The sequence below is a fragment of the Stegostoma tigrinum genome, chromosome 19 (assembly GCF_030684315.1).
Source record: "Stegostoma tigrinum isolate sSteTig4 chromosome 19, sSteTig4.hap1, whole genome shotgun sequence".
Lineage (NCBI taxonomy): Eukaryota > Metazoa > Chordata > Chondrichthyes > Orectolobiformes > Stegostomatidae > Stegostoma > Stegostoma tigrinum.
The window spans coordinates 30,754,380-30,776,149 of record NC_081372.1 but is presented as its reverse complement, the minus strand read 5'-3'; the positions used below and the strand labels follow the sequence as shown (position 1 = coordinate 30,776,149).

The 21,770-nt window shown below is 39.9% G+C and overlaps 2 protein-coding genes across 4 annotated transcripts in view; one reads left to right on the top strand and one right to left on the bottom strand.

The window, feature by feature from the left end:
• The window catches only part of LOC125461290 (dnaJ homolog subfamily C member 5), a 59,749-nt gene extending 41,648 nt beyond the window's left edge, over positions 1-18,101 (bottom strand). The window contains exon 1 of one of the 2 annotated variants that reach the window (XM_048549879.2): positions 17,776-18,101. The gene's annotated coding sequence lies outside the window, so the exon portion shown is untranslated. The remainder of the gene's footprint in view (positions 1-17,775) is intronic. The other variant, XM_048549877.2, reaches the window with a different exon arrangement.
• Positions 18,102-18,229: 128 nt separating this feature from the next.
• LOC125461289 (glucose-induced degradation protein 8 homolog) overlaps positions 18,230-21,770 on the top strand; it is a 32,747-nt gene continuing 29,206 nt past the window's right edge. Inside the window, exon 1 of one of the 2 annotated variants that reach the window (XM_048549876.1) lies at positions 18,230-18,360. The gene's annotated coding sequence lies outside the window, so the exon portion shown is untranslated. Of the gene's footprint in view, positions 18,361-20,184; positions 20,206-21,770 lie in introns of those variants that run through there. The other variant, XM_059652803.1, reaches the window with a different exon arrangement.

Sequence of the window (21,770 nt, the reverse complement as noted above, 5' to 3'; positions counted from 1 at the left end):
CTCCTCATCTGTGGGCTACCAATGACAAAAATCTCAGCAAGGGGCCCAGCAATCACTTCCTTAGCTTCCCAGAGTGTTTTAGGGTACACCTGATCAGGTCCTGGGATTTATCCACCTTTATGCACTTTAAGGCATCCAGCATCACCACCTCTGGAACATGGACATTTTTCATCATGTTGCTATTTGCTTCCCTATGTTCTCTATCTTCCATATCCTTCTCCACAGTAAACTCAGATGCAAAATACTTGTTTAATAACTCCCCCATCTCCTGCGGTTCCACACATAGTCAGCCCTACCGATCTTGCTGAAGTTCTTCCTTTAGTTTGCACTATGATTCACTGGGGCACTGATTGCACACCAAGGGCAGAAAATTGGGCATGTGAGCAGAACGCTGTGTTAAATGGGAAGGTCAAGGTCATGCTTGTGGCTGGACTGTTCTATAAAAAGGTCACCCAGTCTGCATTTGGTTTCTCTAACATACGGTAAGCCACATTGGATGCAGAGGTGTACAATACACAAGAGGTGGTACAGGTGAAATACTGCTTGACCTGGAAAGACGGTTTAGGCCCTGGATGCTGAGCAGGGAGATGGTGCAGGTGGTGCTGCATCTTTGACAGTTACGTGGAAAGGAGAGTGGTGTTAGTGGTCGATGAACGGGCCAGGATGTCTTGGATGGAACGATTCCTACAAAGTGCAAGCGGGGCGGGGCGGGGTGGGGGTGGGGGTGGGGGGGGGGGGCGGGGGATAAAGATGCATGTGTTGACTCAAATGGCAGAGAAATGATCCTTCGAATGCAGAGGTTGGTGGTATGAAAAGTACTGCCACCTTCAAAGATTTGTCTATAGTCACTTTCCACAATCCTGGACTAATATCTCCAACCACAGCCTAAGCACTGATAACTGGTCTTTTTACCTACAAGCTTTCACATCTTTTTAAAGAAATAAAGGCAGATATGTAACATTTGCAATCCACCAGTGCTCTGATAGAGAAAGATGCAAAGTGCTTGTGCACACTTCTAGAATATGCATATAAGTGATTGCCCTTCTATAGGAAGAGGGTGCAGAAGACATTTACAAGGATTTGGCAGGACTGGAGAATTTCAGCCATAGGGAGAGGCCGAATAGGCCAGGATCCTTTCCTCCTGGAGTGGAGGCAGAGGAATCACCTTCTACGGGTTGATAAAATCATGAGGGGCATGGATAGGGTAAACAGCCATGGTCTTCTCATGAGGGTGGGGGGAGTCCAAAACTAGGTTTAAGGCAAGACGGGAGGGATTCAAAACACGGACCCGAGAGTAACTTTTTCCACACAGAGGATGGTGCATGTATGAAATGAGCTGTCACAGGCAGTGGTGAAAGCTAGCAAAATTGCAACATTTAAAAAGGCATTAGGATGGGTATACAAATAAGATATGTTTGGACAGACAGTCCAAATGCTGGTAAATGGAACCAGGTCAGATTGGGATGTTTGGTTAGCACGGACGAGTGAGTCCAAAGGGGTTGATTCCATGCTGTATGGCCCTATATTTTGCATCTAAGACTTGGCTTCTGTGTTCACAAGATGGTGTGCTTTTCAGTCCCTGTCCAGCCCCCATCCTTCTTTTGACAATCCTCTTACTTATTACATATTTACTAAGTCTTCTAGATTCTTTTCTTACTTCTCACTTCTTATACCACTTTTTCGATTTCCTCTATTTTCCCCATATAGAGTTGGCTTTCATCCACATTAAAAACTTTACATTTGCCATAAACCTGTCTAATTTTAACCACCATTGTTTTTATCTGGAGAGCTTGAACTTTCAATTCCCTTTCTCACCCTCTTCTAGAAATGTGTTTATTCTACCCAAACTATCTAGTATTTAATAAGGATCCCATTGTTGCATGACATTTTAGGAAATTTTTGACTCCAGTCCACATGTACTAGGTTCCTTTTCAACTCACTGAAATTAGCCCTCCTCCACTAAAGTATTTTTGCACTTAATTGTAACATCATTTCTGCTAACTATTCTAAAATTTGAGATTTTGAACACTGCTCCACAAATGCTCAAAACTAAACATATGTCCACATGGGCCATTTCATTCTCGAAAGGCTTCCTTCTCTTTTTACTCACTGGTTAAGAAAGGTCTGCACACATTCATGATTTTCTTCTCCTTTAGCCTTTGTGATACCCCAATCAAAACCAGATTAAATCACCACCACTTTGGAGTTCTCACATCTTAGGTAATTTGTCCATTACCTTGCTCCAATCTATCCTTTCCACTATTTGATGGCTACCAATTTGCATGCCACATAATAGCTCCTTAATACAAACCCAAATCAACTTTTTACAGCTCAATTATATCACCTCTTTTCCAAAATAAAATTATAGCACTGACAAATGCCACAAAAACAAATCTCCTCCATCAGCTTTCCTGAATATTATAGTTAGGAATAATTTTTTTTAAAAAGAAAAAGGCCTGCTCTTAACCCACTTGCAGCTCATCAACTGTATTGATCCAATTTGTGGTATTTACAAACATGGTCACCAAACCCACCTTGTGTTTAACCATGCCATTTCCATCTTCCGGTCTCCTGCGCACCTCATTTCCCTGCTTAATTGTTTTATCCCAGTTTCCACCTCTGCAAAATTATGTTAAACCATCCCTCTTAATATTTGCGACTATTCTCAAGAACAGTGGTACTAGCTGTGTCAGATTAAACAAACCACTTCCTCAAACACAATGCACCTCCCCAAACTGGCCCATTTCCCCAGAAATTTGAGGCCTTTCCTGCTGCACAATTTCTTCAACGCAGTTTAGTCTACCAGTGCAACACACCTTGGTCAGATATAATGAAAGTAGAAACCAGTTCTTAATTCAGCTACACAAACAGAAGTTAAGAAGAACAGCAATTTAGCCCCTCGATCATGCTCCACTGTTCAACAAAAGTAACAGATCTGATCATTTCCTCAATCTTAACATTCCTGCCTATCCGAGATAACCTTTGAACCTCTGGTTTGTCAAGATTCTACATCTGCTGTTAAAAATATTCAGCGACCTTGCCTCCACTGTGTGGAAAGAAGTCCAAAAGACTCCAACTCAAAATTCTTCCTCCTCCGCTCATTAAAATGGAAGACTACTTATAAATGAGCTGCTTAGTTCTGGCCTCTCTCAAAAAAGGGGAAACACCGTTTTGGCAATCTTCAATTACAAAATTCATTAGTTAAACATGAATTTGTTTGAAAAAAATGCCACTGGGCTAAGAATTTAATTGAATAAGTCAGTAAATGCTTCTACTGACAATATTCAAGTACGTTACAAATTACAAGCATTTCCACAGAGTGCAAACAATGGATTCTCAAATCAATAGATAAGAACTTAACATTTTTTGAACCAGATTAAAACAAGCGGGTAGATCTGTAACAATTTTCCTTCGGATGGCAATTAATAAAATTAAACTGACTTGCCAAGGGCTTCAAAACCAAAAAGCTACTGTGGTTCATACAATGCCAGAGGCTGAGAGATTTTTTATGTAACTGATCTCGTACATTTAAGATATCAGAACAGGAATCAAAACAGTGTCAGCAATAAAATGTTAAATTGGGGCAGAGCATAAATGTGGCAAGATTGCTTTTACGTAATTGCTCCTGTGCTTTCACATTTTGACATTTAAAATTCCTACTAGAATGTAAAAACATGGTTTGCCACTGAAAATGGTTTGAAGGTGGGGCAGGGTAAAAATGTGGAGAAGATAAAAAATGAAATTATGGTGAAATAAAGAGACTCCTTGCATGTTAACAGGCACCATCTGTTTGGTCATGGCAGCTTCACTGCAAAGAATAAGCCAGGAATAGCTTTGATCAGTCAGTCTTCATAGCACTGGAACAGATGGCCAACATCTGTAATGTGGATTTGGAAGTAATCCTTCCATATCAAATTATGGACATTCAGAACAAATAACTATTTCTGACAATGCATCCCAACTGAAACAACTGTCATTGTAACAGACAGCTGCAGAAAGTTATTTCATTGATTAACACACCTCATATACAGTACTATCTGCATGACTCATTTAGAAGCAGTCTTTACAGTAATGGAAGATGATCGCGTGATTAAAAAAAGCGTGTTAAAGGCCACGAAATTTTAGCAATAGTGCAGTCTGTGATTTGGTCAGGGCAGCATAAATGTTTAAACAGTGCTTCAGGTCGCCTCCTGTAATCAGAAAAGAGTTTTGGCATAAGCAAGTAGCTTGGAACAAATTTGTGTGGACAGGGAGTTCGAGATGGGATGGTGGTTACTGGAATAGGTCGGATGCATGAGTGTGAGGATTTTTGGTGGAAAATTATGATAGCTGTTTTGAAATGAAGGGGGAAATTCTCAAAGTTCAAAAAAAAGGTACAAATAACAATAAGTTACCAAGAGAAGAATTAGTGAAGGAATGACAGAATTAACAAGTTGAGGAAAAGACATGTTGGAAGATGTAAAAAAAAAATCCCTGTTGTTCTGGGCAGTTGAGATTAGTTTTGGAAAACACTATCAAAGGCTAGTGAGTTTTGAGAAGACTTGTAGATCAGGTTGAGGGTCTGGATGTGAGTTTGCTCGCTGAGCTGGAAGGTTAGTTTTCAGACGTTTTGTCACCATTCTAGATAACATCACAATAAAGTGTGAAGCTGGATGAACACAGCAGGCCAAGCAGCATCTCAGGAGCACACTCTCCTGTGCTGCAGTGTGTGGTGGCTCATTGGAATAATGTTCTAATGCAGCTTCGTTCGTGGGTGTTGGGATGGTTGCTCCTGTAGTTCAGTATTTGGTCCATATGTGTTGTTTTCCTGTAGATGAACGAACATGTACGGACCAAATACCGAACTGCAGGAACAACCATCCCAACACCCACAAACGAAGCTGCATTAGAACATTATTCCAATGAGCCACCACACACTGCAGCACAGAGGAACTACGGAAGAGCAGAAGAAAATCACCTATACAGCGTATTCAAAAAGAACGGGTACCCAATGAACACAGTCTGCCGATTTCTCAGCAACAAACCAAAAGAAACAGACAAAACGGGGCCTAGAAACCATAACCACTCTCCCCTACATCGAAGGCATTTCCGAAATGACTGCCAGACTACTGGGACCACTTGGCATCAGGGTAGCCCACAAACCCACCAACACACTAAAACAGCAGCTAATGAACTTAAAAGACCCTACACAGACAACAAAACGAACGTCATTTACAAAATACCTTGCAAAAACTGTGACAAACACTACATTGGACAAACAGGCAGAAGGCTAGCCACCAGGATACACAAACATCAACTAGCCACAGAACGACATGACCCACTATCGCTAGTATCCTTACATACAGATGAGGAAGGACTCCACTTTGATTGGGACAACACATCCATCCTAGGACGAGCCAAACAGAGACATGCACGAGAATTCCTACAGGCATGGCATTCCAACCAGAACTCCATCAACAAACACATTGATTTGGAGCCAATCTACCATCCTCTGAGAAAAAGAACTGGAAATGACATCACCAACCGAAGGAAACCTAAACAGATAAATAGAAAGCTAGACATAACACCAGCGCTTCATCGGAGGCTCACTGATGTTACCTAGAATGGTGACAAAACATCTGAAAACTAACCTTCCAGCTCAGCGAGCAAACTCACATCCAGAACTATCAAAGGCGATTTGGTGAGTTGCTGCAGCATGGACAATAGGTAGGGGGAAGGACGGTACCAACCTTAAAAACAAAACCAAACATAGATAAATTTGATCTTAAAATATTGCTTTTGAATAATTCTTGCTTGAGTTTGAGACATAATATGGGTAGAAATAAAAAAAATCCTACAAATGGGAGTAGGATATAGTGAACAGAAGGATAGGAATGGGGTAACAAAAGGTAGAGGAGATGGGATAGTAGGGCTGGTGAGCAGCAGGACATGATTGGAGGGAGGAGAGAGAAGAGAGAGATATAGGTTGATTTGGTGAAACTGGGGAGAGAAAAAGAAAGCCCCAAGTGCTGGTGTTAGGTGAGGACGGACAAACAACGGTTAGAAGTCAGTTTATTTCTGTTTCTTGGTTAAGTAGCTTTAAATCTTTATACAATTCAATCATACTGAAGTTCTACTTCCTGCAATTAAATGTCACAGTGTAAGCTTGAGGCAATGTGACCATGAGATCCTTAAAACAAATAAAAATATGGGGTGGGTAGAAGTCAACATGATACAGGGCTTCCTTATTGCTCCAAGTGGTGCAATTTCTGGCTAACAAAAAAAAACAAATTTCTAGTTCATAAACTACAGAAATGCCTTAATTTCAACTAACTGGCTGAAAATTAATTAATTAAAATTCCATAAGTTTTTAAAATTTTATGAGCAATACTCCAAGCACTTACCATCGGCATTGAATGTTGTGTAAAGCTTTCTTAATTCCATACTGTAGCTTTACAAGGACACCCCATTCTATATTAGCATAACATTTATTTCCTTGCTACATCCAAGCAACACTAAAGTAGCAGTAACAGTTGAAAAGATGGAGTATTTATTTTATGAGCTTTAAAAAGTGCACTGGAACAGAGATGTTTCCTAGCAGTACTATTTAAATGCATCTTCTTCTCAGGCCAAGTAGAAATTAATCCCAAATTAGAACATCTGACCTTGTCTGTTGGGAATATGACAAACTTACACCAAAGAGACCTATAAAAATACTAAACTTCCTTTTTACCTGCACATCTGTTTCTTCATGAGAAGGATACAATACATTATTTAGTTAGCTTTTTTGCCCATGTAACTGTGTGATTCAGCAGCAGACATGACAATTGAGAGTCACTGTAAATAAATACTGCAGATAAAAATGAATGACTGACCTCTTCAAGACTCTTCTTCTGCAGCTAAATCAGAACATTATTTAAATCATCAGGAAAAAGTACTGCTGTCAACTTCAGTACAGATGAAGAAAAACATGTTCGGGAAAATAGCACGTAGCAAGTGACTTTTCACCTCTATGATCAGGTATCAAATCCAGTAATGTCAAAACTCATGAGATCTATGACAGTTAAGCTATTTCAGATGAGTTGATTCATCTCCAAAAGTACCAAGATAAATCATTTAATAATTCAGATTTCTACTACATTACTATGAATTCCTTGGGGTGGTACAATTAGCGTACAGTATGATATCAATAAAAATTGATGTTTGTTGAGGAATACTGACAACAGCTTAGCTTAACATCAAATGACAATCCTGTACTTCATTAGCACTGCCCTAATTTTCAGCCAGGTTTAATGGGCCCAAATCCTGGAATAAGGATTGAACTATCTCAAGCGGGTAAGATATCACTAAATTTGATTTTTTTTTATTTTTGGTTTGTGAACATTCTATCAGTAGGACTGGCAAGGAAATAATAACCATTTTGTTAATAAACTTCACGTGAGGCTGCTTTCACTTTAATGTTTAGGTTACAAAATGTGTAGCAGATCACATACGATTTCAAGATCAAAGCTAAAGCTGTGAAACAGCTTGACTGCAGGACCATTTGGAACATTGAAACAGCAGTAAACCATTCAACCCCTCCAGCCTGCTTCACTCTTCTGTAAGATCATAGATGATTGTCGCCAAACTCCATTGGCCTGCCTTCTTAGCTATTTAAAATGCCACAAATGCAGAAAATAACCATGTACCCGAACCCCAAATCTTACTAGTCATCCACCGTATTTAATGTTGTACCTTCTAAAAAACCTGAGCTGTCTTTTCTCAGTATGAAATGGATAACCTTACGCTTGTCTACATTAAAACCTACCTGCTACAGTTTTGCCCCTTCAGCTAATCTATCAACATGTTATAATTTTAGGCTGTCATCACCACCGACTCCAATGCTGCTCAATTGTGTCATCAGCAAATTTGGACATTTGCCTTTTTACACCATTACCCAAGGAATTAGTGAAAATTGTGATTAATTGAGGCCCCCCCAACACAGATCACCATGGGTCACTAGTCACATCCTGCTAATTTGAGTACTTACTCATTATTCTAACTGTTTCTTGCCATTCAACCAATTTCCTATCCATGCCAGTAATTTGCCCTTAATTCTGTAGCCTTCCGCCTTTGTTAAAGGTCTACACAAGAGATTTACAAAGGCCTTCCGGAAGTCCACATAAACAGCATTCGTCAACTTACCTCTATTCACTACCTTTGCTAAATCTTCAATAAAAAACAACTGAAGTTTGTCAGGCTGACCTACTCTTCATGAATCCATATTGATTATCCCCGATTACCTCAAACAAAAAACTTTGATTAATCAGTTATCCTAACCTTGATTATAGATTCCAACAATTTCCCTATCATAGATAATACACTAACTGGTGTGCAATTTGCTGATTTCCCTTTTTCACCCTTCAAGAGTAGAATGACATGAACAAGTTTCCAATCCAGAGATATAATTCCTGAATCCAGAGAACACTGAAAAATTATGGCTAGAACATGCTATTACAAGTTATGGGCACACTGAAAAAATAAAAACTAAAATAATTACTGTAATGTGGTTTTCATGAAGCTGAAATCAAAAATCCTGCAAAAGTTAAGTCTGTTTAAATATTTCCACTTGTTAGCTGCATCAAGCACATTATTGCTATTGCTAGTTTTTGCACCTCAATTTTATGTTTAGCTTCAGATACTAGAGCCACAAGTTGCAACTCTAATGTTAACTAGATTGGCACTGAACTGAAAAAATAAGCAAAAAAAAAGTTTTTTATAGCATTCTTTATACAAAGAAAAGCTGGGTTCAGGTTTATTATTTTGTTATAGCATTGGTTATTGTTTTCAAATTATTAAAAATATGCTTTTTTTCCACAATGCAATCTTCAATTATTCACTCAGCATATGCAGGAAAAATTCACAACTAAACAATTATTTAACACATGACAGAAAAATTATACTCAAGTCATTTTGTTTGAAAAAATCTCAACTGTATGAATTATGTTTCAAATCGGATTTCGCAGAAGATGGTGTCAGCAGACAATAACACATAAAAGAAAGAGGTAAGCCAGCAAGTCTGTTCTGGTATTCAATAAGATTATAGCTGATCTAATAATCCTCAACTCCACTTTCCTGACTTCCAACCCCTCCCCCTACTTCACGCTTGATATAGTTACTGATTAAAAAGGTCTCTCAGGCATGAATTGCAAGGAAAATGATCTCATCATCTACACTGCCAAGTCACCCATGCATTTATACTTCAAAAAAAAGAGAATGAGAGGTAACTTCGAAATGAAGCAAAGCCCAGACAACTCAACTTCTCCCAAAATAAAATCCCATGGCTTGGATCAACGTAGTAAACCTTCTGTGTACTGTCTCCAATGCCAGTTATGTCTTTCATTAGAATACTGAATGGTTTTTATTTCTATTATCTTTGCGTATTCAAGTGGTGCCTCGTATAGTTTTGGCAAGACTTCCCTGTTTTTATACCCCATTTCTTCTATTCAAGCCACTATCATTACTGGAATACTACCTGCAATACTTACTTAAATACCTTAAATGCTTTTTGGAAATCCAAATATCTAACATTTCATTGCTCCAGTTTATCTACCCTGCATGTTATCTCCATTAAAAAGAGAGTTCTTTGCAAGTTTGTTCATTGCGATTTCCCTTTCTCAATGTAATTTCTTGTTGGTTATTAAAATTCACAATCCTCTGATTTACAAGAGGCCTTTCTCACATAGTATCAATTTCTATGGATTGTATTTATTTTCTTCAATGGTAGATTTATTCCCTTCCTCGAACCCTTCTGCTTCACTGAAATATATCTTGGCAAACTTTACTTCCCCCTCAAGCATCTGTTAGCACAGTTCCCTCACAGGCCCAGGGAGCCGGGTTCAATTCCAGCCTCAGATGACTGCCTGTGCAGAGTTTGCTCATTCTTTGTGTCTGCAGTGGGTTTCCTCCTCCTGCAGTCCAAAGATGTGCGGTTTAGGTGGATTGGCTATGCTAAATTGCCCGTATTGTCTACAGTGGGAAATGCAGGGATGGTGAAGGAAATGGGTCTGGGTGGGATGCTAGGTACGTACTCAAATGAGTCAACTGGCCTGCTTTCACATTGTAGGGATTCTATGATGAGGATGACTTCAGGCTTGCAGCTTTGAACTCCATTTTGCCCCAACTACAGTGAAATTTCCACCTACTGGCTTTACTGCAAAGGTCATGTGCAGAAGAGAAGTCAGCGAGCCAGTTAGAAGCCCACTCCAAACAGCAGATGGGCTAAATGTGTTTTCAGTGGGAATTTTACCCTTCACTGAGAGATGTCCCACGCTCGCAAGAAACAAACAAACAAAGGCCTGTGGCTACAAACAGGCCCAGTAGACACTCAGCACCATAACGGGCACTACAAGGGCTGCAGTCACACCTGACGGATCTGGATCCAGTTAAGCTTAGGGCCTTTGAGCTTTTTTTGGGATAACCTGGGGAGAGGTTGGAAGTCAGGAAAGTGAAGTTAAGGATTTAGATCAGGTATAATCTTACTGAATACCAGAGCAGACTTATCTCTACTCTTATGCTTATTGTCTGCTGACACTATCTTCAGTGAAATGAGGTTCAAAACATAATACATACAGTTGAGATCTTTTTCGAACAAAAAAGTGACCTGATTATGACTTTTGAATGATATGGGGCAGTCAATGGCTTCCTCTAGTGGTAAAACCCTTCATTCTGCCCCAACACAATTTTAAGCATTTTTAAAAAGAAAACATCCCATGCACATTTACTGGCCTACAACCATGTTAACCTTCCTCAGGCATCCTTAATTATTTATTAGCCCATGATGGATGGGTTGCCAATTTTGGAACACCACATCTTCCATACAAATACCCTTAACTACACTTGTGCAAGATTTCATGGTTATCTCAACTTAATTCCTGCTAAGTGTTCACAACACAAAACTGTTCTAACTTGCAGTTGTTAAATAAAAAGCATGTACCAGAACAACAGAATAAGAGATCGGTGAATATTTTAACATTAAACCTCTCCTAATTGTGCTGTGTCACAGGACAGGGGCTAAGTTTATCGACCTTGCAGACTAGAGTTTGAATCCCATCATAGATAGGGTTGACGATTAGAACCTTTCCCCCTACGACCACCCCCCCACCCCCAACCCCGACCAAAAGAGTGGAAATGTCTAATACTAGGTGGCACGCATTTAAAGGAGATGGGAGGGGCATGAATTTGACACACAGACACGAGTTTGGAATGCGTTGCCAGGGTGGTGGAGGAGTCAGATATGATAGGGGCATTTAAAATGGACTTTTAGATATGGTGCAGTGGGGAAAGACGACCATCTAGGGTCATTTTACCAAAGTTAAACAGGGCTCCGTTCAGTAATCACACCCTTCTGGTGCCTCAAATGCAAGTAAATGTAGTTTTGTACAAGAGATGTCTCTAGTTTGTGAGATAGAGTTTGTTGGATTGTTTCCTTGATCTATTTGTGTACAGAATTGAATTGCGTATAATCATAAAAAGATATTTCATGAACAAACTATGTTTTTGAAATAAAAAAAGTGACTCCAGATCTACAGTGGTGTTTAACACTTCTGAAATAGCCCATCAAACCATCCTCGCATTCAAGGCAGCTGTTCATGGTCATCTGCTATGAACAGACAATAAATGCTAAAAACTTTACATTGACTACCACACCCATCAAAACAAAAATAAAGAACATTGTGCGGTCCATTGACAAAAAAAATGCAAGGAAACAGCTAATAGATGTGCATTGAAAATCTGTGACAAACTTTTTCCAAGAATGGACTCCCAACATGTTGCAACTCTTCAAGTTTGCTATTCAGGAATTATACAAATCTCAGTAAGAAAAGGCATCAATCCATTTCTTGAAATGGAAGGGGGAAATTCGGAAACATTTATACATTAAATTCGACAAAATTGTCTACAGCTTCACTAAGTAAAGGATGCTGCTGAATGTGAAAGGAAACAAACTGCATGAAAAGAAAAGATAATAGGGTAAAAAACCAAAATAACTGCAGATGCTGTAAATCAGGAACGAAAACAAAGTTGCTGGAAAAGCTCAGTAAGTCTGGTAGCATCTGTGGAGAAAACATAGTTAACGTTTCGGTCTGGTGATATCTATCCTCAGATAATGGGGTGCCTTTTTACTAGCTTTTACTGCTGCCAGTGTCTTAAGTCCAGATAGGATACATACTACATAGTTGAAGTAAAAGGTAGAATTAGCAGAGGCTCTAGTCACAACCTTCCAAATCTCCCTTAGATCTGGTGTCATGCCCATAATAGAATACAGCAAATCTGACACCCCATTCAAAACAAAAAAAAAAGAGCTCCTTAACTATAGGCTCCTCCATCCAAAATTCAAGGTGGACAAAACTAAGAGCACAGTTGCTTGGAAGCAAGAGTGCCATATAATACAACTGTTAGCAAAATTAAAAACCATTGGATTAAGGGGAAAAAGGATAGGCAGCTAGCTGAACCACAGAAAATGGTCTGATAAACAAATGTTTATTAGACAAAGTAAAAGTATGCTCTGATTTGACACCCAAAGGTCGGTTTAGAAACAATTTTTGCTATCGGGATTTACTCTCTTAAAAGATTGATGGTTTGGGAAATTCTCTTTATCAAAGAGCAGAGTAGCCTTAGAATATTAGCGAGGGTGAGATAGATTTTTAATTTAAAGGAATCAAGGATTATGGGTGGCTGAACAGTTAAGGTCACTATCTGATTAATAAGATTATTGCTAAATAGGGGAGCAGGTCTGAGAAGCCAAATGGTTTATGCATACTCTTATTTCTTACGGAAGGCAGAACTAAAAGTTTATTTACTATATTTCCAAGTTTTGTGTGACTGCAATGAACAAAGCTAAGGTACTTCAGAGGACATAGGTTTATGAACTGGGCAGACTGGTAGCAAATAAAATTCAACAAAGGACATACTGGGTGCTGTAGCTTGTTGTAAGTGAGATGCAATAAAAAAAAAAGAGTTAAATAAAATTTTACAGAGAGAGTGTATGAACTGGAAAATTCATACACAAATCTTTGATGGTGGCAAGATAAAAAAAAGAAAAAGTGCAATGAGCTGGGTTTTATAAATTGACCACAGTACAAAAGTAATGATAAGCCTATTTAAAAGTTACTTGTTCAGCTTCAGACAGGAGCTGGACACCAAATTTCACAAAGTATAATCAGAGGATGTTTACTATAAAAGGTCAGTAACAGTTATTCAGAAGACTAAAGAAGCTTGGAATGTTATCCTCACTAAGAACATTAAGGTCAGATTTCTGTAATGATGAATTTGCTAAATATGAAGAAGCCATTTTCACTGGCAAGAGATCAGTCTGCCAGATTGAGGTCTGAAACAGTATTTTTTTAAAATACACAAGTTGTTATAATATGGAAAATACAAGAGTGAGCAGTGAAAGGAGATCGAATAATGCTTTTATACAGCCACTGAGTCATATTGCATGGAAACTGGACTGAAGAGTCTATCAGTCCATGCCAAACATAATCCCACATCCCTCCAAATCTTTCCTATTTAAGTATACATCCAAATAATCTCCAAGTTATGTGACACTATCACCCGCTAAGTGGGATAGACATTGAACAGATTAACAACTCAAGACTGGGCATCCATAAGGCACTGTGGGCCAACAATCGCAGAATTGTGCCCTAGCACAATCTATAACCTCCTGGCACAGCATATCCCTCCCACCACCCCACCCCACCCCCGCCCAATCATTACCATTCAGGTAGGGGATCAACCCTGGTTCAATGGAGAGTATGTTAGGACCAGCAATAAGCTCACCTGAAGATGAGGTATCAACTTGATGAAGCCATCAAACATATACTGTTTGACATGCAAGCAGACAAGCAGCAAGTTATAGAGAGGGCTAGGCAACCCTGCAACCAACAGATCAGACCTAAGCTCTGAGGTCCTGCCACATCCAGTCACGAACGGTGCCAGACAATTAAATAACTCACTGAAGGAGGCAGTTCCACAAATATCCATGTCCTCAATGATGGAACACTCCAGCTGAACAATGCAAACAATAAGGCTGAAGCATTTGCAGCAGTCTTCAGCCAGAAGTACCAAACAGATGTTCCATCTTGGCCTCTTCCAGTGGTCCCCAGCATTACAGATACCAGTCTTCAGTCAATTTGATTCACTCCATGCGATATCAAGAAATAGTTGGAGAAACACTGCAAAGGCTATAGCGTCTGACGATTCTTGCAATAGTACCGACGACTTCTGCTGCAAAACCTGCTGCTTCCTTAGCCAGCACAGTCCAGTTACAACACTGGCACCTACCTGACAATGTGGAAAATCGCCCAAGCATGTCCTGTATGCAAGAACCAGGACCAATCCAATCTGGTCAATTACCACCCTAATCTACTTTCAAACGTCAGCAAAAAAAGTGATGGAAGGGGTCATCAACAGTGCTAACAAGCAGCAACTGTTCAGTCTCCACCAGGGAAAAACATAAATCAGCTCCTGACCTCATTACAGCCTTGGTTCAAACCTGAATTCCAGAGGTAAGGTGAGAGTGACACCCCTTGAATTATAAGGCTGCCTTCGACCAAGTATGGCATCAAGGAACCCTAACAAAACTGGAATTGATGAGCAACAGGGGGCAAACTCTGCTGGTTAGAGTCATGCCTGACACATATGAAGGTGGTCATGGTTTTTGGGAGGTCAGTCATCTCAACTCCAGGACATCACTGCAGGAGCTCCTCAGGGTAGTGTCCTAGGCCCGGACATCTTCAGCAGGTTCGTCAATGACCTTCCCTCCATCATAAGGTCAGAAGTGGGGATGTTTGCTGATTGCACAATGTTCAGCACCATTTGCAACTCCTCTGACACTGCGCCCAAAAGCTACAAATCTCAATAATATCCAGGCTTGGGCTGACAAGTGGCAAGTGACATTTGTGCCACACAAATGCCAAGCTGTGACCAGAGACAGAGGCAATCTAACCATCACTGCTTGACGTTCAATGAATTCCCCACTACCAACATTCTGGAGTTATCACTGATCAGAAGGTCGAGTGGACTCACCACAAACACAGTGATAACAAGAGCAGGTCATAAGCTAGGACTACTGTGGCAAATAACTCACCCAATTCCTGAAAGCATATCCAGCATCTACAAAGGCACAAGTCAGCAGTGTGATGGAATACTCCCCACTTGTCTGGATGAGTGCAGCCCACTCAAGAAGGTTGACAGGGTAAAGCTGCCCACGTAACTGGCACTGCATCCATGTCCTCCACCACCAATGCTCAGCAGCAGCAGTGTGTACTTTCTACAAGATGCATCGCAGAAATTCAAAGATCCTCAGACAGCACTTTCCAAATCAATGACTACTTTAATCTAGAAGAACAGTAGCGGATATATGCTAACACCATCACCTTCAACTATCCCTCCAAGCCGCTCACCATTCTGACTTGGAAACATATCACCATTTCTTCACTGTTGCTGGGTCCAAATCCTGGAGTTTCTTCCCTAATGGCATTATGGATCAATCCACAGCAGGTGACTGCAGTGGTTCAAGAAGACAGCTCAGCAGCACCTTCAAGAACAACTAGGGATGGGCAATTAAAGCTAGCCACCCAGCAAGGTCCACATCCCACAAAATGATTTTTAAAAAAATCATGTACCTATCCAAATATCTTTTAAACATTGTAATTGTACCTGCATTCATCACTTCCTCAGGAATTTCATTCCATACACAAACCACCCAACGTATAACAAAGTTGCATCTCATGTCTGTCTTAAATCTTTCCTCTCACCTTAAAAAGGTGTCCCCTTGTCTTGAAATTCTGCATCTGAGGGAAAAGACAACTCCCATTAACTGTCTATACCCCTTATTTTTAAGCTATCTAATTGCCTCTCAACCTCCTACACTGCAGTGAAAGAAGTCCCAGCCTATCAAGAGTTAACAAGGTGTACAGCTGGACGAATGCAGCAGGCCAAGCAGCGTTAGAGGAGCAGGAAAGTTAAAGAAGAAGCCAGACCCAAAATGTCAGCTTTCCTGCTCCTCTAACGCTGCTTGGCCTGCTGCGTTCATCCAGCTGTACACCTCATTATCTCAGATTCTCCAGCATCGGCAGTTTCTACTATCTCTCCCAGCCTATCAAGCCTTTCTTTACAAATAAAACTGTCCATGCCCGGCAACATCCCAGTAAATCTCTTCTGAACCCTCTCACTTTAATAATATCCTTCCTACAGCCAGGCAATTAGAACTGGACATAGTATTTCAGAAGGGGCCTCAATGTCCCGTACAACCTCAACACGAGTTCCAAACCCAAAGGACTGAACAATGAAGCCAGATGAGCCAAATGCCTTTTTAAACCAGCTGGTCCAAATGTGACACAAACTTCAAAGAATTATGTATCTGCAGTCCTGGTTCCCTTTATTCTACAACACTACCCAGGGCTATCATTAAGCGCTATCGTTGTTTGTTGTACCAAAACACAACTCGTATTTACCCAGATTTTGAAAAGGGTATTTTTTATAAACTTGGAAAGGAGAATATACAGACTATGATCAAAGCGTACACCCCAGATTAATTGGATAGCTCTTTCAAATAGCTAATACAGGTATAATACATCAAATGGCTTCATTCTGTGTTGTGCAATTTATAATAATTGAAATTAGATAATATGCTTACATATTAAATTCTGAAAAGTCAGAATTCTGTATGCTTACAGCCACATTACAAGCACTAGATCATTTACATTAAACATTATAACAATTTATAATGGAAAAAAATCTATTCATTCATTTTTGGCTAATAACATTAGGCATTTCTATATCAAATTCAACTTTATATTCAGCCCAAAATCTCATAAGGAACCTGTTGCCCATACTCAATAGCAAAATTCTACATAACAATACAATTAAGATATCTACGAATCTAGACCAAAAATAATCAGGAGTTGCAGCAGAAAAGCCACTAACGCAGTAAACCGTTAATGCTCTACATAAAAAAAGACAATTTCTCGTCATCCGCGCTAAACATATGAATCATGAATACTTCATCATGAATCTGCACTAGCTATTAAAAGGACGGCATTAAAAAGGTGAAATATTTGTAAAGCCTCCTTGAATGTGATACGCATCTGAAAACAGAAAGGCTCAGGAGAAAAAAAATGATTAACAACCTTTCCAACTCACGCCACACACACCTCGCCGTCCCTCGAGCTGGGATTACTCAACTCGGCATTTCACCATTTGCAGAAATCCGGGATACCCTTCCTGGTCACCGACGCATTTTATGCGGAAGGGCGATGAAAACCTCGCCCTCGTTTGAGAAATAAATAATAGTTCAAGGCTAAGACGGATTTGCCCCCATTAACAACAACCCGTTGAGACAGCTCAGAAGCTTGCAATCACGGTGAGAGTGCGTGCGATGGAGGGGGAAAAAAAACTGCAATGCTGCTGCGCTTGATCCAAACCCTGGAGCTTCTCATTCTAAACCTGTGACTGTTGGTCCGCTGGATCCCCTTAACCATCCTCCCTTCCAAATAAGCATTGACACACCACTGCTACATTAACAAGTCAATACAAAGTAGCAGGCTTAAAAAATGTTATAATGGTCCAGGCGAACTAAACCTTCTCCAAATCCAGAGCAGCTCAGATTTATAGCGCTGTCTGCGGCAGCGGATTAGACCCAACGCCATCATGCAATGGCTCAAATCGCAAGCAACAACTAAAACACCGGCAATGGGGCAAAGCAACGGCGAACTGCAAAACCAACACAGGTTAAAACCAGTCAGATTTTACTACCTCCTATTTTTACTCGTCTCTCTCTCTTTCTGGCGAGATGGCTTTCCTCAAGCTCTTGCGACATGAACCATATCAGAGATTTCCGTCAGCACTTCACCTATCGCACAGCGTCTGCGTCTCTTCACTTCCTCCCTTTACCCCACCCCCAACAGCCGGCCGGCACTTCATTTACTGTCGGCAAAGACAGAGAAAAAAAAGCCACGCTCCTGCTGGATCCTGGGAAAAGGACTCCCGCGCGCTGACCGTTGAGCGGTTGCGCCGGGTGCCTGGCTGGCGGACGTGCACGCGTTATTCACCCTTCCATGTGGGGGAGGGTTCCATCAAGCCTCCTTTACCTCGGACCCCAACGAGGCGAATGAATGACAAACGTATTTGCCAATCGTCAGTTGCATTTGCTGAGTGGGCGGCCCGGCGGCCTCCGTTCCCGCGAAGGGGGAGGGGGCACAGCACCAATCAGTGTTAGGCAAGGGTAGCAGGCAAGTTTGGTTGAGCCTCGGGGATGTTCAACCAAACTTTTCATTGAAAGATCGCGAGCTTTCCTGCCCTGCGGTTCCTGGGTACAAACAAAAATCTCCCACGTTTGAGGTAGGTGCGCTAGTTTTAAAATTCTGGTAATGCCTGAAAACCGCTATCATTTTTTTAACTACCGTGTGTAAATTAAAATAAATGGAGCTCCTAAATGTTATAGTGATTCTGTATTTGCTGCGAATGTTGTTTTTTTTTACCTGGGATAAGTTTTTTTTGTGTCCAGTGCACGTAGGCCTCGGCGACGCAGTGACTTCTCTAACGCTCTGCTTGAAATCCTATCGGGCAGTATAGTCCTTTCACTTTATTTACAAATTTGGTTTCAATATAAACTTTGTTCTGTCGTAGTTTGTTTTTAATGCTTCATTACAACCCACGCTTTAAGGTCATGAGAAAATGTACAGTTTTCGGGATGAGCATCTTGATATTGTTATTCGAATTTTATGCTTAAAAATTCCAGGAATTGATTCAGCTTGTTGAAATGGAAATACAAACGGTCGACATGTACCTACGTCGAGGCATTTGTTACTTTTGTACCTTTTTATAGTTTATGAAAATGGGGCCGTTTTGAACAGCGGTATGTCATCTTATTAAAGGACAAATTTATTTCTCAAATGTAGAAACTTGAAGAGTTTGAATGTGTGTGTTTACATTTTTTGAATGTAAGCAAACAGAATGTCCTACTTAGACGTGAATGAACCTGCATTTTTCAGTTTACTTTCTGTGCTAGAGATACATCAATGTTTCCTGGATTACTGTGAAGCATGAAGAAGGATGTGGGAAAGAAGTAAAGAATAGTTAGGAAATTGAGTTGAAAATGAAATTATAGATTTTGTAATAGCATTGCTATAACATACTGTCAAGGTGGGTTAATTTAAGACTTGAAGTAGCAGAAGGAAAGGCAGCTGAAGGTGAAGTTTGGACATGAAAAAGGGTGGTCACAAAGCATAGATGGAAGTGCTTGGTGAGATGGGGAGGAGTGAGAACAATGGTGCTAAAGTAAATTTGCTAGGACATGGGCTGACAGGTTGATGATTTAAGCGCTGGACTTTGCTTGCACAGCTGGTAATACAAGTTCTGAATTAATGGTAATTTATGTGAGTTTGAGGCTGTCAACATATTTAAGAAATTATATTTTACAATCCTTGAGACTGGATTACAATTTTGGTACTAGCAAGCTAGAGAGGTTGGAGAAATAATTTAGGTTTTATGAAAATGAGAAACAGAAACAGTAATTGGAATGAAGGCTTAAAACAAAATCACAATTGGTTAACCTGTCAAGATGCTGTTTCTCTGCACTTAACTTGATGTTCCAGTCGGAAGGCTGACAGACCCAAAAGCTGAGACTCGTAGGTACAGAAGAATCTGCTGATTTTGACAACATAGCTTTTATATGCTTTCAGGACAAGATATTCAAACTCCACTTAATCCATTGTAAAGTACAGCATTTATAATAAAGTGTATCTGCATTGCCTGTTACCAATGGTTCTGAATCTAATGCAAATTTCGTCGGTCTGCGACCGACCGTATAATGTTTTTTCATCAGCTGGAGGTTTGCTTATGATTTTCAGACACTGTAGCTAATTTGAGGCAGAAGATTTGAGTCCAGTTTTTAGGAACAGATTCCTGTAACACTTCTTTCAGAATACAAGAAATGACTTGTCTTTGAATCAGAGATGCTGAACTGTTTGGAATTATTTTGTTGCATGTTTTTGAATGTATCGAGTTACATACAAAGTATAAATCTATATTATTAATCTGAATCTTTCTCAGAACTTGGCCTTCTACGGTAGTCATATATGACAAGGGTTACGCACTGGATACTGGGATATTGCTCTACCAGTAGCTTGTACAGTTTCACCACCAATTTATGCTGACAGACATTGAAAGTTTCATCAGTTTGAGGTCTGTGCCTTATGGTTATGCAAGTACAGATTAGAATTGAGAATTAATATGCTTATCCAAATAACACGTTCTGTTCATAGAATAGTAGCATTTTTAAAATGTATTCTTTCATAAATGGGTATCACTGGCAAGGTATTGCCCATCCGTAATTGACTCTAAAGTAACAACATTGGTGTGGAATTGGAGTCGCATACAAACTAGACTGAGCAAGGACAATTGTTCATCTAGCTTTAAGGATCTTTAGTCTGATCAGATACTGAAAGCAGATTTTCTCCCTTGCATGGCATTACTGAACATTTGCCCTAAATGTCTTTGAAATGAGTGACTTTAAGCAGTTTCAATGGCCAGTTCAGAGTTAACCATATCAACACGTGTGTTGAGTGCACATGGACCAAGCCAGATAAAGGTGAGGTTTCCTTTCCTAAAGGACGTTGGTGATCCAGATGAGTTTATGACTGATTGTTGTTTTGCAATCATCATTACTGAGAATGGCTTTCAATTTTGGAATTATTCTTTGAATTTAAATTCTACCATTGGCAGTACAGTGGTAATATTACATGACTAGTAACAGGTGGATTTTAAATTAATTTAGTTGCAGTTGTGTATCATTAGACCGTGCCTATGGATTATTTGTCAACAACATTATTAGTGTAACACCAATGGCAGTTTTTTGTTTTAACTTTCATTCACTGGATGAGGGCATCTCTGGCTAGGGCAGCATTTATTGCCTATTCCTCATTGCCCAGAGGACAGTTAAAAGTCACGCACATTGCTGTGGTCTGGAGTCACATGTAGGCCGGGCCAGATCAGCTAGGGATGGCCGTTTCCTGCAATAGTAAATCAGACAGATTTTTCTAACAATTGGCATTGATGGCCATCATCAGACTTTTAATTCCAAATTTTTTTACTGAATTCAAATTCCACCAATTGCCAAAGCAGGATTTGAACCCAGGTTCCAGAACATTACCTGGGTTTCTGGATTAATAGCCCAGTGATAGTATCACCAGCCCATTGCATCCCCTAGTTGATCGAATTTAAATTTAGTAGTTACATTTCAATTAGTTAAATCATAAATAAAATGGTAGTCCTATTAAAGATTATTGTGAAATTGATCGATTTTCATAAGACTGTTGCATACAGTAATGCCATTCAGGGGTGAAAATCTGCCATCATTACCTGAACTGCTACATATGACAGCATGTGGTTTTTTTTTTCTGGACTAAAATTGCTCATCAGCTGGAGGTGTGCTTATGGTTTTCAGACGCAAGTTAGAAGTTGCTCGTTTATGTCACATTGCCAAAGCGAAAAAAAGATACTATGGGTATCCTGTACCACTTGGACAGCAGCGGTTCAGGAAGGTGGTTTACCATCAGTTTCTAAAGGCCAGAATGGATGGGTATTGTGTTGTGGCAAGACCAACATTCTAATGTAAAGCACATTTAAAACAAAAGTATTTTTATTATCTGAAACATAAATTTTGAGTACTTAGTACTCAGTTAGTTCAATTCAGTTAGGTATTTGATTTTCTTTATTCCTTTGAGCTCTGATAATCAATCTAGATAATA